At 48.0% G+C, this 15918-nt stretch overlaps 1 protein-coding gene across 1 annotated transcript in view; it reads right to left on the reverse strand.

Moving 5' to 3' along the window:
* CNTFR (ciliary neurotrophic factor receptor) overlaps positions 1–15918 on the reverse strand; it is a 320677-nt gene that overhangs the window by 204661 nt on the left and 100098 nt on the right. The window lies entirely within an intron of this gene.

Below are 15918 nucleotides of genomic sequence, written 5' to 3' on the forward strand. Positions count from 1 at the left end.
TTAGCCATAATGATGACTTCGCTGGAGTTTAAGGGATCAATATTTGTCCTTCGTTTTGCATTCGTTCCCTCATTTAAATTCACGAAAGGCAGCCGTGGATTATGGGGTTGATTAAGGTTTCCCTTCAGTTAAACCCTGGCAAATAACGGAGGAAGGAAGAGGACGTAATGCAGAAACCTTCAACCTCTCAGCCGCCCGGCCCAGGACCAAATGTCCAAAGGCATTTATTTTTATTGATTAATTGATTGATTAAAATTATATGGCACCCATCTCAAGGGACTCTGGGCTGGTTTACAATCTACACAGTCCTCTGTTTCTGATCACAATTGAGCTGTTGCTAAGTGAGACTGTTGTTAAGTGAGTTTGGCTGCACTTTAAGGCCTTTCTTGCCACTGTTGTTAAGTGAATCCCTGCAGTTGTGAAGTTAGCCACACGGTCGTTAAGTGACTCCCCCCATCGGCTGGGCTTGGCAGAAGGTCGCAAAAGGGGATCACGTGATCCCAGGACACTGCAACCGTCGTAAGTACGAGTCGGGTGCCAAGACATCTGAATTTTGATCACGTGACCATGGAGATGTCGTGATGGTCGTAAGTGCAAGAAATGGTCATAAGTCCCTTGCTTTAGTGCCGTTGTGACCTCAAATCGTCACAAAATGTTTGGTTCTAAGTCAATAAATAGAACAATAGAACAATAAATAACAGATAGTATAAGGATAAATAACAGCATGAACTAATTAAAAGGTTAAAACAGGAGAAAATTTGGGCATTGAAAGTTAAAACATTAAAATCAGATTAAAAGATTTAAATTTAGCTCTTTCGCCTTCCCTCCATGCAGCCACCGGATCATAGATTTTCCCGGGAGGGAAGGCGGAAGGGCTGGGGGGCACGAGGGGCACCTGGCCTTCCTCAGGACCCTCTGAGCAGCCTTCGATTGCATTTATTTGGGCTTTTAAGGAGCGGCACGGGACCCCCAGGGTGGGTGGGTGGGTGGGATGCCACAGGCTTCAGGGCAGCATTAACCCGAAAGGCGCCCCTGCCCCCTCGCCATCCAAACTGACTCTCGGCAGCTTCCGGGCAGTGGTGAAATTCCATTTTTTTTACTACCGGTTCTGTGGGCGTGGCTTGGTGGGCGTGGCAGGGGAAGGATACTGCAGAAGAAGCCCCCTTCCCTCCCCACTCGGGGGCCAGCCAGAAGTAGCACTTTCCGGTTCTCCCAACTACTCAAACTTTCCACTCCTGCTTCTCCAGAACCTGCTGGATTTCAACCCTGCTTGCGTGGAATTAAACAGGACGGTTTCAAACATCCACCACAGCCACATATAAAAAAAACGCAAATTACACGAATAAAAACCATCAGCCAAAACCTCCAGGGAAGCAAAGCAAGAAACGGGGAAACGAAGGGACCTCATCCTGCAGAAATCACAGTAGCTCGGGGCTGAACTGTGGGGTCCTTGGTGCTCTCTGAGCTGGGTGGCTTTCTTGCAGACGTTTCATGACCCAACTAGGGAACATCATGAGTCCTAGAAGGGGGGAGGAGGAAGAGGAGGAGGAGGAGGAGGATTATAAGGTCCTTGGTGCTCTCTGAGCTGGGTGGCTTTCTTGCAGACGTTTCATGACCCAACTAGGGAACATCATGAGTCCTAGAAGGGGGGAGGAGGAAGAGGAGGAGGAGGAGGAGGATTATAAGGTCCTTGGGGCTCTCTGTGCCGGGTTGTTTTCTTGCAGACATTTCATGACCCATCAGTGCTAGAAGGGATTTAATATTTGTCTTCATGATATACGAATTAGTTTGGCTGACAGCAAGCCAAGGCAGGGCTGGTGGGTGTGTGCATGGGTCTTCAAATGTCTGTCCCACTTCCTGGCCAGCTGACCTGAACCTTCTCCAGGGAAGAAGCCCCCAACGGAGAGGGGCTGGTAGGGTGGAGAAGACAGGGGAACACGGAGAAAGCTAAGGCTAATGGGGGCCAAGAGGTGGGAGCTTCCACTGAAGGAAAGGATTGCATTGAGGGTTCCCTTCTTTCTTTCCTTCCTATGTAGCAAACTTCTAAAATAAAAACAATTAAAAGAGGCTTTAAAAAAAAAAGCCTACGCAGTTAAAGTGGTGCTATGAAAATAAGAATTTCTCCTTCTCCTTCCCCTCGTCTTTCTCCTTCCTCCTCTTTCCCCTCCTCCTCCCTGTCCTCCCTCCTTCCTTTTTCCTTCCCCCCTTTCCCTCCTCTTCCTTTTCTCCTCTCTCTCCCCCTCCTCCCTATTTCCTCGTCTTCCCTGTCCCACCGCCTTCCTTTTCCCTTCTCACCTTTTTCTCCTCTTCTTCCTCCTCCTCCTTCTCTCCTCCCTTTTCCCCCTCCCTCCTCCTCCTCCTCCTCCTCCCCTGCACTAAAGAGCCAGGAAATTAGCAGAGAGTCGGGACCGATCCCAGCCTCCCATTAACGCGGCTGCCTTGGCCCATTCATCCCGCTCAGCCGCTCAGAGGCAAGAGCTGGAGCAGGGGCTTCGGTTGCTAAAAGCAGGGGAAATATTCATCCTATGCAGCAAGGAGGAGGGGGGGGTCTAACAGCTGTTCACCCACCCCCACCTGTCAAAGGCTACCTGTCAGACAGGCCCTTGAAGACTTGCATGGCAAACCAAATTCAAGAGAAACCTGAGATTTCCAGACCTTGAAGCAGATCCAAACTGTGCCCCCAAAAGGAGTGGATTCCAGGCAGAAGAGGTTGCTCTCATTCATATCTTTTCATATTTACGTTTTGGTTTATCTGGGGGATTAAACCTATGAAGAACGGTTGCAAGAACTGGGCACGGCTAGTCTAGTGAAAAGGAGGAGCAGGGGTGATAGGATAGCAGGCGTCCAATATTTGAGGGGCTACCCCAAAGCACCAGAAGGCAGAAAAAGAAGCAACGGATGGAAACTAATCAAGGAGAGAAGCAACCTGGAACTAAGGGGAAACTTCCTGACAGTGAGAACAATTAACCAGCGGAACTACTTGCCTCCAGACATTGTGGGTGCTCCAACACTGGAGATTTTCAAGAAGAGACAGCCAGTTGTCCAAAACGACATAGTGTCAGGCCTTCGGCCATCTTTTCTTTTGGATCTTTGGCCTGCCACACTTTCTATTATTCTACTATGCATTTCCTATGGTGGGAAAATGGGAGGGAGGGGTTGTATGGAGTTAGATGCTGTGTAGCCATAACAAAATCCTTTCTAGAAAGCCAAGGTCATCATTTTCTCTCTGCACCTGACCGGAATTGGATGGGTGGAAGATGCCAGCATGGCAGTGGGAGATGGGACCATGGGATGGACTTGTGGGCGTGGGGGAAAGATCCTGAACTTTCAACTGGGTGGGGAAAACTGGGAAACTTTCAGATTCTGGTTTTCCCAGATGTGCCAACATGGCTCTCTTCATCAATTGGAACTTTGAGGAATCCTTTGCCTCGGACTCTGATTTACTTTTGGATGCTCTTTGGAACGCTGACACACAGGGTCTCCTGCTTAAGCAGAGGGTTAGACGAGAAGACCTCCAAAGTCTCTTCCAACTCCGTGATTCTGTTTTTCTTTGAGGACCCTGCCTCAGTCAATTGGCTTCTGCCACAGCATGAAAGGGCCTGCTTAGCATGCTGTGATGATGCAGTCCAATTATGTAACATCTGGCACTAGCACTCTATTTTCATGACTTCATGATGTCACCTGCCCTCTCCTGCCCTGTGATGAGTGGGCATGATGTCATTATGCCCACTCATCACAGAAAAACAGAATTAGAGAATCACAGAGCTGGAAGGGACCTTGGAGGTCTTCTAGTCCAACCACCTGCTCAAGCAGGAGACCCTATCCCACTTCGGACAACTGGCTGTCCAATCTCTTCTTAAAAGCTTCCAATGATGGAGCACCCCCAATTTCTGGAAGCAGGCAGTACCACTGGTTAACTGTTCTCACTGCTAATGGGGATACAGAATACAGATCAGCAGAGCTGGAAGGGACCTTGGAGGTCTTCTAGTCCAGCCCCCTGCTCAAGCAGGAGACCATTCTGGAGAAATGGTTGCCCAGACTCTTCTGGAAAGCCTCCAGGGATGGTGTATCCTCTGTTTCTCTTTCAACAAGGCAGAAGAATTCAGAGTCAGCTCAACCAGGAGCTGCAATTCACGGCTCATAACTGTGAGCTACAAACACCGGAGAGAAAGAAAACAGGCAACAACGAGACAATTTTCCACTTCAGAAAAATCTGCTTGACAAGAAGCTTCTGGCTGGCTCAGTGCTTCTATTTTGTTTTCAGAAAGAAAGCAGATTAAAAAGGCAGCCATGGGGAGGATCAAAGGAGGAAGACTCTGTGCGCAGGGCACATGGCAGAGCCGTGCGTGGATTGCATAGTTAGGGACACGTTTCTGGCTTTTTTGACCCCCCTCTGCAGATTAATGAGGGGTGGAAGGTATTTCCGACCCTTCCCACTCATGATGCCATGCCCATAATCCACAGCTGCCCCCTCCATCATCCATGAGTTTTCTTTGCTCCGCCTCATGGCTCTTTTGGAGGAGAGAAACGGGGGTGGGGGGGCTGAGAAACATGGAGGCTCAGAGCAGCCTCCCTCAAAGTGGTGGGCAATCCACTAACCTCCTTTTAGAAAACAACAACAACAATAATGAAGTGCCAGTCAATGATATTTGGGATATATTTTTGCATGTTCAGTTGACTGAGTTTCATTTTTAATGAATAAAAGAGATGATGGTAATAATAATAATGATGATGATGATGAAGCAAAATTGCACAAACTGATTACAAAGCTAGACACGACCGAGTTGCTAAATTAATCCACTGGTCATTATGTAAAAAATACGTTTTACCCGTATCCAGAAAGAACATAAAGTGGAAAAAGTTATCGAAAATGAGAAGGTGAAGATTTTGTGGGACTTTTGAATACAGACACGCCAGAGATCATGGCTGTAGAGGCCCAAAATGTACAATTTATTGACATCAGGAGATGCCAGAGTCAAAGAAAAACAACTGGAAAAAAATCATGAAATACCACAACCTGCCCATGGAAACTACCGGTATCTGATTATGGTTGAAGCATGTAAGAGTGATTCCCATGGTCATCGGGGCACTTGGCACAATGTCCAAGGATTTTACAAGATACATCAACAAATTGCAACTTCCTGCAATAACCCCAGCGGAACTGCAAAAAACTGCGCTACTCGGAACATCGTATATTTTAAGAAGATACCGGGTTGATCCCTAGGATGTTGGGCAGCAAACCATATCCACCATTAACACCAGTCACTGGTATTTGTGATGCATTTTTCAATGTTCAGTTGACTGAGTTTCATGTTTAACGAATGAATAAATAAATAAATAATAGTAATAGTAATAGTAATAGCAATAGCAATAAACCATCTTAGGCAGAAAAGCCTACATATCCGGATGTTATCTTAACTGTTCCTAGGTGCTTGGTTAGGACTTGAAGTGTTAAGTTTTTACCAGTCCCAGTAAATCAATTTGAACATTAAATCAACAACAACAACAACTTGGTCGATACCTAGGATGTTGGGAGCAACCCATATCAACCATCAGTGACAGTCAATAATATTTGTGATACATTTTTAAATGTTCAGCTGACTGAGTTTCATGTTTAATGAATAAAAGTATAACAACCATAACCACAACCACAACCATAATACAAAGACCTGCAAATAGAAGCAGAACAACTGTGGTAAGAGAAAGGAGAGGTACTACCAATAGCAATATATGCCTTGAGTGCAATCCCAAAACAACTGGGGTGCCACTTGAACAGCACCGACATTGACACAACCCCATCAGTCAGTTGCGAAAGGCAGCCTTACTCGGAACAGCTCACATGCTGCAAGGATAGCCCTATCACCATCACATATCCACATCTGCCTATTCCGGGTCCTTGGGAAGGACTTGATAGGGGGATAAAAATGCCAAATCCAGCCTGAACATCTGGCTAACTATGTGGCAAAACACCTTAATAGTAAGAAAGGGTTGCCAAGACTGACTACAAACAACAACATGAGAAAGTAGCAACAACGGTGCATTGGAAGATCTACAAGAAATACCATTGCCCTGCAAACAAGAGCTGGTGGGATCATAACATAAGAGAAAGCAACAGAAAATGAAGAAGCTACACTGTAAATTGCTCTGGGACTTCAGAATTCAGACAGACAAGCACCTGCCACACAAGACACTGGACTTAACAACTGTTTATAAGACAGACAAAACAGTCTGGATAGTGGATGGATATTGGAGACAGCAGAAGAGGAGAGAAAGAACTGGAGAAGATCACAAAATAATAAGTCCTGCAAATAGAAGCAGAAGAGCAAAGGGACACCCATAGTCAGAGGCACACTGGGTGCAATCCCAAAACAGCTGGAGCACCACTTGAGCCCCCTCGGCAATTGACGCAACACCCATCCATCAATTGCAAAAGGCGGCTCGACTTGGAACAGCTCACAACCTGTGACAATGTCTTTAACCCAACAACATCTGGCTATCCCAAGTCCTTAGGAAGGGCTTGATTGGTGGATTAAAAAATGCCAAATTCACATTTAGCCCCCATGAGATTGGCAAAAATGTATCCGAAGTTAAATCCAAACTGTTGGAAATGTAAACAGGCGCAGGGCACCTCCTTTCATGTATGGTGGTTATGCCCGAAAGCTAAAAAATATTGGACTAAAATTGTTACAGTAAATTACAAACACCCAAATAGAACTCAAAGTGGAATTGTTCCTTCTGGGGATTATTAAGGGAAAGTACACGAAAGAGATAAAATATTTAATTTTGCACGTAACTACAGCAGAGACAATAGCACAATGCTGGAAAAGTGATACTCTGCAACTCTCTGATAATCCAAAAGATTCCTGATTGTGCAGAGATGGAAAAAGTCACCTTGGAGTTGAGGGACAAGGAAGACTCAGAATATTATACAGTTTGGGAAAACTGGTATCAATGGAGGAATAACAGGAACGTGAAATGTACAGCTTAGAAACATAGATGTATAAATATAGGAATAATTAGGAATGTATAAAAATGTATTTGAATAACAAATGGTTATGTTGGTACTGTCAAAAAGGATCGTAATTTATACAAAACTATTTTTAAAGATATATTTGTATTGTAATGTTCCAAGTTTTCAATAAAGGGTTTTTTTTCCTAAAAAAAAAAGCCAAATCCAATCTAAACATCTGGCTGACTCTGCAACCAACCACAATAATAGGTGCTGCCAGGTGCAATCCCAAAACATCTGGAGCACCCTTGGACACCATCAGCATGGACCCAATCCTCACTGGTCAATCGCAGGACGGTAGCTTTACTCAGAACTTGCACCAACAATACCGATTGTATCTTGTGGTACAATATCTGCAACACCAACAAACATTCACGCATCTGCCTACTCCAGGCCCTTGGGAAGGACTCAATCGTTGGATGAAAATGCCAAACCCAATCTGAACATCTGGCAGGCCTTGCGGTGAACGTATCATGCGACAAACCAGAAGAGGGACTATGTTTTTAAGAGAGAGCCAAAAGCTTCAAGAACTGAGGTTCAAAGGTTTGGGATATTTTCTGGCTCCAGCAGCATCACCTGGAATCCCCAAAGTGTGTTTGACTTCCTGTCCCAAGGCCTCTCTGGCTGCCAGAAACCTATTGCCCAGTTCAGCCACAAGGGGTCGCCCTTGCAGATCCCACAGATTCTCCTTCAGCACTTAGGTAGCAAGTTCGGATCCTGACAGGTCCTCCCGCTAGGCAGCATTCGGAAGGGAGCTTCAACGGAAGGCTGAACCCGCAGAAATCGCATCTGCCCCCCACCTCCAGGGGAAGCATCTCCGACACTGCCTGGCCCTGCCCAAAGCCAAGAGAGAGGGAGGCAGGAGGCCCACTCCGTTATAAGTAGTCCTTGACTTACGACCATAGCACAGCATTTCCCTTGCTAAGCGAGACAGCAAAGTGAGTTTTGCCCCATTTTACCACCTTCCTTGCAGCAGTTGTTAAGTGAACCACTGCGACTGTTAAGTTAGTAACACGGTTGTTAAATGAATCTGGCTCCTCCATGGACTTTGTCTATCGGACAGTCGTAAAAGAGGATCATATACACAACACACAACTGTCATCAACAGGAACCAGTTGCCAAGCGTCCAATTTTTGATCATGTGAGCGATGGGGGATGCCGGTCGTAAGTGTGAAAAACAGTCATAGGCACTTTTTTCCATGCTGGTGCAACGTTGAATTGTCACTAAGAGAACCGTTGTAAGTTGAGGGCTACTTGTATTTTTTGGCCATTCCTGTCCAACCTGCCAGTCTCTCTTCTGTTTTCCATGACATTCGCCACTGCAGGGAGTCCTCAACTTACAACAGTTCACTTAGTGGCCGTTTGCAGTCACAACAGCACTGAGAAAAGAGACTTACGACCATTTTTCACACTTATGACCACTGCAGCATCCCGCCCGGGTCACGTGATCCAAATTTGGACGCTTGGCAACCGACTTGTACTTATGACGGTTGACATGTCTGGAGTCACGTGGTCTCCTTTTGCGACCTTCTGACCAGCAAAGTCAACCAGATTCGCTCTCCATTTATATACTAGACTACGTAGAAGAGTGAGCTCCCGTTCCTTGTCCCGGCTTCTGCCAACTGAGCAGTTCAAAAGCAGGTAAAAATAGGGGCCACCTTTGATGGGAAGGGAACAGCCTTCCGTGCGCCTTTGGGGTTCAGTCATGCTGGACACATGACCACGGAGACGTCTTCGGACAGCGCTGGCTCTTCGGCTTTGGAACGGAGACGAGCACCGCCCCCTAGAGTCGGGACGGACTAACACATACGTGCGAGGGGAACCTTTACCTTTACTTTATATAGAAGAGAATATTTGTAGGGTTGAGAGTCCGTGGAGTTCTCTGAGCTTGGTTGTTTATCTTTTTTTGCAGACGTTTCATTACCCAACTAGGTACCATCATCAATGCTATGAGGGAGTTTCTCCTCTTTTAAACCAATGGGAATAGGAATCGTGTTGACCTTTACACTCCCAAATCTCTTTGGATTCTGCCTTCCAGGTTGCCCCTCTGCCTCCGCCCACGCTCCGACCCCACTAGGCTCAGCCCGTCCTTTGCGCCCCAACTGCCGGGGGACCCCGACGGGCTCAGTTAGGGTCCGATGTGCTGTGCGACCCCCAAAGAGCCGCTGGGAATCATTTGACTCTCTCCCACCCCGGCCACTTCCTATCGCCGTGATGGGGAACCTGTGGAACGTGTGCAACAGGTGACACACAGCGCCCTCTCTGTGCACACGGGAGCCATCACCCCGGTTCAGCTCTGCCGCGCATGCACGCGCACCTCCCACCAGCCAGCTGGCCTTTGGTCTCTTCTGCACATGCGATGGGACTGCGCATGCATGTGCAGGGGGCACAGGGGGGAACGCATATCCGGGGGCATGCACACATTGCATTTTGGGGGTTTGGGCACACACTCGTTTTGGGCAAGGTTAAGCCACCCCTGTCCTCCTCCCGGCGTTTCCAGCACGGAGCTTTTGAGTAAGGTTTGCCTTGGCCCCAATTTGGGTGCCTTTTATTCTCCTGGCAGATCCAGTTTTATTTTATTTTATTTTGCAAAGAAGATTTTTCTCTTCGGCTCTAAGGCAGGCTCCGAAATCCTCCCGGCCTCCTCGGAGCGTCTTGGTGGCGTTCCAAGCCCGTGGCTGCCCCTCATGTGAGCCTCTGTTGTGGTGGTTTTAAACAACCCTGGGAGAAAATTGAAGAGGACCCAGACGTCCTTCTGCTCCCTTTCAATCCCGCTTAAAGTCCTCTTTTTTCATTCAGCAGATTCTTCCTCTCCGGGAGGAAAATGTAGCGGCCCTGAACTCATCCACGCACGCGGATTTAACAGCCCGGTGGGCTCTTCTCCCCCCCCCAACCTGCCCCCCAGCAGTTTCTTGCTCTTGCTCACAGTCCCCGAATGTCCTCCCGACACTCGGCGCAGTGGTGTGGGCTCAGTTCCGCCACTGAACACGTCTCCGTCACAACTGTTTTATCGTCCTTAGAAATGTTGCCTCTGCACTGTGACGGGAATATACATTTACTCAGACAATGGGTGACTTTGAAGCGTCTTCTTGTTATTGCTTTTCCCCCCCTCCCCTCCAGATGCCAGATTTGCTTCTCCCTCTTGGAATTGTTACTAGGGGTCTACGTGAAGCCGGCAATACAATGTTTGTGGCCCTGTGTCACTTGACAACCCACAACAGAGCGCCTTCTGAAAGGCCGGTGTTAGGGTTAGAAGGGAATCTGTGTAGCTTGGGGTTCAACTGTGGGGTCCTTGGGGGGTCTCGGAGCTTGGTGGCTTTTCTTCTACAGGTTTCATGACCCCGTTAGCTAACATCACCAGTGCCAGAAGGGAGGAGGCAGGGGTGAAATTCAGCCGGTTCTGACAGGTTCTGGACAACCGGCAACGGAAATTCTGAGTAGTTTGGAAAAACAGCAAATACCACCTCTAGATGGTTCCTGGAGAGTGGAGGGAATGGAGATTTTGCAGTTTCCTTCCCCTGAAGTGGGGAGGGAATGGGGATTTTGCAGCATCCTTCCCCTGAGGTGGGGAGGGAATGGGGATTTTGCAGCATCCTTCCTGTGGAGTGGGGAGGGAATGGGGATTTTGCAGCATCCTTCCCCTGAGGTGGGGAGGGAATGGGGATTTTGCAGCATCCTTCCTGTGGAGTGGGGAAGGAATGGAGATTTTGCAGTTTCCTTCCCCCTGGAATGTGGAGGGAATGGAGATTTTGCAGCTTCCTTCCCCGGGAGTGGGGAGGGAATGGGGATTTTGCAGCATCCTTCCCCTGGAGTGGGGAGGGAATGGAGATTTTGCAGTTTCCTTCCCCCTGGAATGTGGAGGGAATGGAGATTTTGCAGTTTCCTTCCCTGGGAGTGTGGAGGGAATGGAGATTTTACAGTATCCTTTCCCCTGGAGTGGGGAGGGATTGGGGATTTTGCAGTTTCCTTCCCCAGGAGTGTGGAGGGAATGGAGATTTTGCAGTTTCCTTCCCCCTGGAATGGGGAGGGATTGGGGATTTTGCAGTTTCCTTCCCCGGGAGTGGGGAGGGAATGGAGATTTACGGTATCCTTCCTCTGGAGTGGGGAGGGAATGGGGATTTTGCAGAATCCTTTCCCTGCCACACCCACTTTGCCATGGCCACAGAACCAGTAGTAAAAAAAAATGAATTTCACCACTGGGAGGAAGGTTTGTGGAGAGGAGGAGATGGAGAAAGGAAGGGGAAGAAGGGAGGACGAGGAGTAAGAGAATTGTGGAGTTCTTGGTGTCCTCTCAGCTTGATTGTTGCTTGCAAACATTTCATGACCCAACTAGGCAACATCATGAGTACATGGAGGGAGGAGGAGGAGGATTGAGACCTTAGGGGTCTCTGAGCTTGTTGACTTTCTTGCAGGCATTTCATGAGCCAACTATGTTACACCCTCAGGGCAAGCTCTGATGTTACCTAGTACATGGGTAGTGAAATGCCTGGAAGAAAATAAGCACACTCAGAGATCGCCAAGGGGCCCCTCACACCAATTGGCAACTGGAAGACAGGATGAAAGCTCCCTAGTTGCACAGCACATGGGCAGGCTTCGCACAGTTTCAAGTGGGAAACGGTGAGCATCCTTGAACAAGCCAAGTCCAAAAATGTTGGAGAATTCCTGGAAGCCTGGCATTCAGACCAATCAGCCATCAACAGGCACAGGGAGATAAACAATGTCTATGTGCCATTCAAAAGAGATAACGGAAAAGCTAAAAGACCGGAAGACTTGCCAGGAATCTTGCCAGCAATCAACACCCAGATAAGAAGATTAACACTAGACCAACAATCAAGAATTTAACAATAATCAAGGGGCTAACAATTCAGATAAACAAGCTAACAGTAAACAGCAGCCTAATCAAGAAACCCCCAAGAACGCTCTCACTGACACTGACAGGGCAAGCCAAAATATATAAACAGAGCGCAAACCCCACTCCCTTCTAGCACTGATGATGTTACCTAGTTGGGTGATGAAACGTCTGCAAGAAAACAACCAGGTTCAGAGACCACCAAGGACTCCGTATACCACTGCTAATTTTCTCCTTTTGCGACATAGAGAGACTCCAGTCTTCTTAACCAGGATTGCCAGGTGTTGATCTATAGGTCCCGATCCTCCAGGTCACGGCTGCTGCTTGTTGTACTGCAAAAGATTTGTATTTGTCACCAGGGAGGCCGTTTTTTCCCACCAGTTTCCTCATTCTATTCCATTTCTAGTTTGTCCGATGTTGTAAAGTTCTCATGTGTAGCCAACCATTCATCCTGGCTTATTGCCTTATTTTATTATTCAAAACCAAGCACAATTTTTCCGTAGCTGAGCATCCTAAACCAAGTACGGAGCCCACCACATAATTACAAATAATGCAATGCGATCCTATTAAACATTTAGAGATGCGAAGAGTGCCCTTCTCCTAGATGCGCCTTGGGCTCTGCCATGTGTGCAGCCACACAATTTGTTGAATAACACTCATCTGGGTTGTTCAACTTTGGACTGTTTCCACAGATTCATTCTGAGGTTTTTTTAATCCTCTCTCAATTTGGTGGGACTGAAAAGTATAATTACTCCCTTCCCTCCGCTTGGCGTGTCTTCGTCTCTGAGCCTTGTAGCTCAAGTTGTGGTTGGTAAACACCAGCTGTGTGTAATAGAACCAGAGCCATCGATGTTGAAGCTGTGGACATGGCCATCCAAACCTGGCCAGGTGTCAGAATTCCCCGCCCCTTAAAAGTCCACTCCACCAGATTTGGAGTCCAGCACCATCTACAACACTGAAGATGATTTTAGAGACAGAAGTACTTCTGTCCCTCAGAGAGAGCAGCTGAAGGCCCTACAAAGAATAATGGATGAAAACTGACCAAGGGGAGATTCAACCTGGAAATAAGGAGGAATTTCCTGACAGTGAGAACCATCAACCCATGGAGCAGAAGTTGCCTTCAGAAGTTGTGGGAGCTTCATCCCTGGAGGCTTTCAAGAAGAGACTGGACTGCCCTCTGTCAGGAATGGTGTGGGGTCTCCTGCTTGGGTGGGGGGTTGGACTAGATGACCTACAAGGTCCCTCCCAACTCTGTTAATGTGTAAGTATCTGGGGGCCACCAGGAGCAATGTGCCTAAGGAGACAGGCCTTGAGTGACAAGCTGGCAGATATTCTGTCCTCCTTGTTGAATGGCAGACGCCTTTCCCAAATTATTTGACCAGCCAAAATGGCAGAGGAGCCATTCTTGACCTGGGAGACTTCTAACTCTTGGAGTACCCTTCAAGGAAGGCTCAGAACCTCATGGCCTCCATGGCAATCCTGGACCTCATTGGGCAAGATAGACTGTCTGTCTGTCCGTCCTTCCATCCACCTGTCTCTCAGTGGGCAATGACATTTAGATCTAATTGTCAATCTCCGGACAATTTATTGAAGATCTGAAGTCAGAGGACGTTGTTCTCAGTCCTCTGCCTCGGTCAGACCTCTTCCTGGTGTGTCTGATAATAGTCACTGCCAATGGGATGGGAGGAGATACTCAGTTGGTCAACTGCAGGTGCTTTCTGGATCCAAAGGGACTTCAATGGATCCCGAAGAGCTTTCCTTGAAAGCAGATCTCTTGAAAGCTGAACTCAGAAAGACACTTCTGAACAGCACCTCCCAATGCACCAATGTCACCCCTGTGCTGACGGCACATAAAGTTGCATTTCCACTGCTCAAGTAAGCATGACTCATGCCCTAATTCTGTCCCACTTAGATAACCACAATGTACTGCCTTGAAGTTGACTTGCAACAAAACAGATCAGCCCATCTTCTAGCAAGTTAGAACTTCCATTTGCTCACGGTCACGCATGCCCTAGGCACCCCCCATGTTGACTAACGCTATGCGCTCTACATGGGGCTGCCCTGGGAAAGCATCCAGAAGCTTCGGTTGGTTCAAAATGCAGCAGCCCAGGTGGATTTGTGGACGTCTACATTGGAACATGGTCACCTCTGTTATGGAAGCTGCGTTGGCTACTGATTTGCTTCTGGGTCCAATTCAAGGTGTTGGTTGTCTCCTTAAAAGCCCGATGCAGCCTGTGGCAAGGTTATTTGTCTTTTCCTGGCCACCTCTACGTGACTCACTAGAGAGGGGGGACAGGAGATGTTATGGGTCTCCTCTCTAAAGCAGGTCCATCTGGTGATACCAGGAAGAAGGGCTTTCTCTGTGGTGGCTCCCTCTCTGTTGTTTGAAGGACCATCATTTCCCTCTCATCTCTACTTGCAGGGAGGCAGGAGATGTTATGGGTCTCCTCTCTTAAGCAGGTCCATCTGGTGGGACCATGGAGAAGGACCTTCTCTGTGGTGGCTCCATCCCTGTTATTCGAAGAGCAGGGGGCCAGGAGATGTTATGGGTCTCCTCTCTTTAAAAAGTCCATCTGGTTGGACCCAGAAGAACAGCCTTCTCTGTGTTGGCTCTTTTCATGTTATTTGAAGGACCATCCCTTCCCAATCATCTCTACTGACTCACCAAAACAGGGAACCAGGAGATGTTATGGGTCTCCTCTCTTAAGCAGGTCCATCTGGTGGGACCATGGAGAAGGACCTTCTCCGTGGTGGCTCCCTCCCTGTGGAACATCATCCCTGCAGAGATAAGACTGGTCCCCACCTTGAGACTCTTCCAAAAGGCCCTGAAGACGTGGCTTGGCCAGAGGGCCTGGGGACCCCAGGGCCATACGGAGTCCATCAAAAGGCAGGTTTGGTTGTTATCCCAGAGGGGTGGGAGTTTTGCATTTGGGGTCTCACTTTAAGAGAAGTCAAAGGGAGCAGAGTGGCTGGCGTGGCTAGAATGCTGAATTGGAGGTTGGCAACCCTGCTTTCGAGACTTGAGAGCTGCCGTGGGGTGGGTGAGCTCCCATCCTGTCAAGGACATGAAAGGAGCCCCCCAACAGGGTGTCCCCTGGTCAACGGCGATGTCACTGGCTAATCCTTTCAACCCGGAAGCCCCTCGGTGCTTCTGACATGAGTGTGATGCGTTGCAACTCTGTTAGTGACCCGGAGTCACCGTGAGTGAATTGGGCCATCGTATAAAACCTCTCCGTGGATAAATAAACAATTGACACAGATCCTTCATGGGTGACCCATAGGCAACCCAAGGGCTGGGGAGCTGCCCCATAAGTGCGAGACCCTCTGAGAGATTCAGGAGGAAGCAAGGAATGTCTTTTTCTCTCCTAACATCAATTTTATTTTTGTCACATTCTTCCACCAGAAACGTGGAGGGCATCAACACTGGTTCCCCCAGGAAAGCTACTCAAGAAAGAGGCCCCAAATAGTCCTTGATCCTGGGACACCTCACATCTTCACTCCAGAATGAGTAAACTAGGCATTCATTTAAAGGAATTATAAGGCACACATGTTTTAGTACCGTTGTGCCTTATGATAATTAATGCTATGGCCCTAGCAGTATAACAATATGCTAAACCTCTTCCTCCACCTCCTCCACCTCTTCCTCTTCCTCCACCCTTCTAGCATTGATGCGATTCCCTAGTTGGGTCATGAAACATCTGTAAGAAAACCCCCAAGCTCAGAGAGCACCAAAGACCCCACAGTCCTTCTCCTCCCTTCTAGCACTGATGACGTGACCTAGTTGGGTCATGAAAAGTCTGCAGGAAAACAACCAAGCTTAGAGAGCACCAAGACCCCCACAGTCCCCTTCCTCCTCCTCCTCCTCTGATAAGGAGATGAAGTACAACTCATCGACGTAACTCGAGGGTGCAAACTCCAAGGCCTTTCAATCATGATCCCAGCTCTACCTGGAGATGCAGGTGAGAATTTGGATACTGATGTTCCCAAGCTGATGTGGTGGACTAAAGACACCATCATCCTTCCAGACAGACTTTTTGCAATTATAAATAGTCCTTAATTT

Source organism: Natrix helvetica (assembly GCF_964273705.1).
Source record: "Natrix helvetica genome assembly, chromosome: 2".
In the NCBI taxonomy this organism is placed as follows: Eukaryota; Metazoa; Chordata; class Lepidosauria; order Squamata; family Natricidae; genus Natrix; species Natrix helvetica.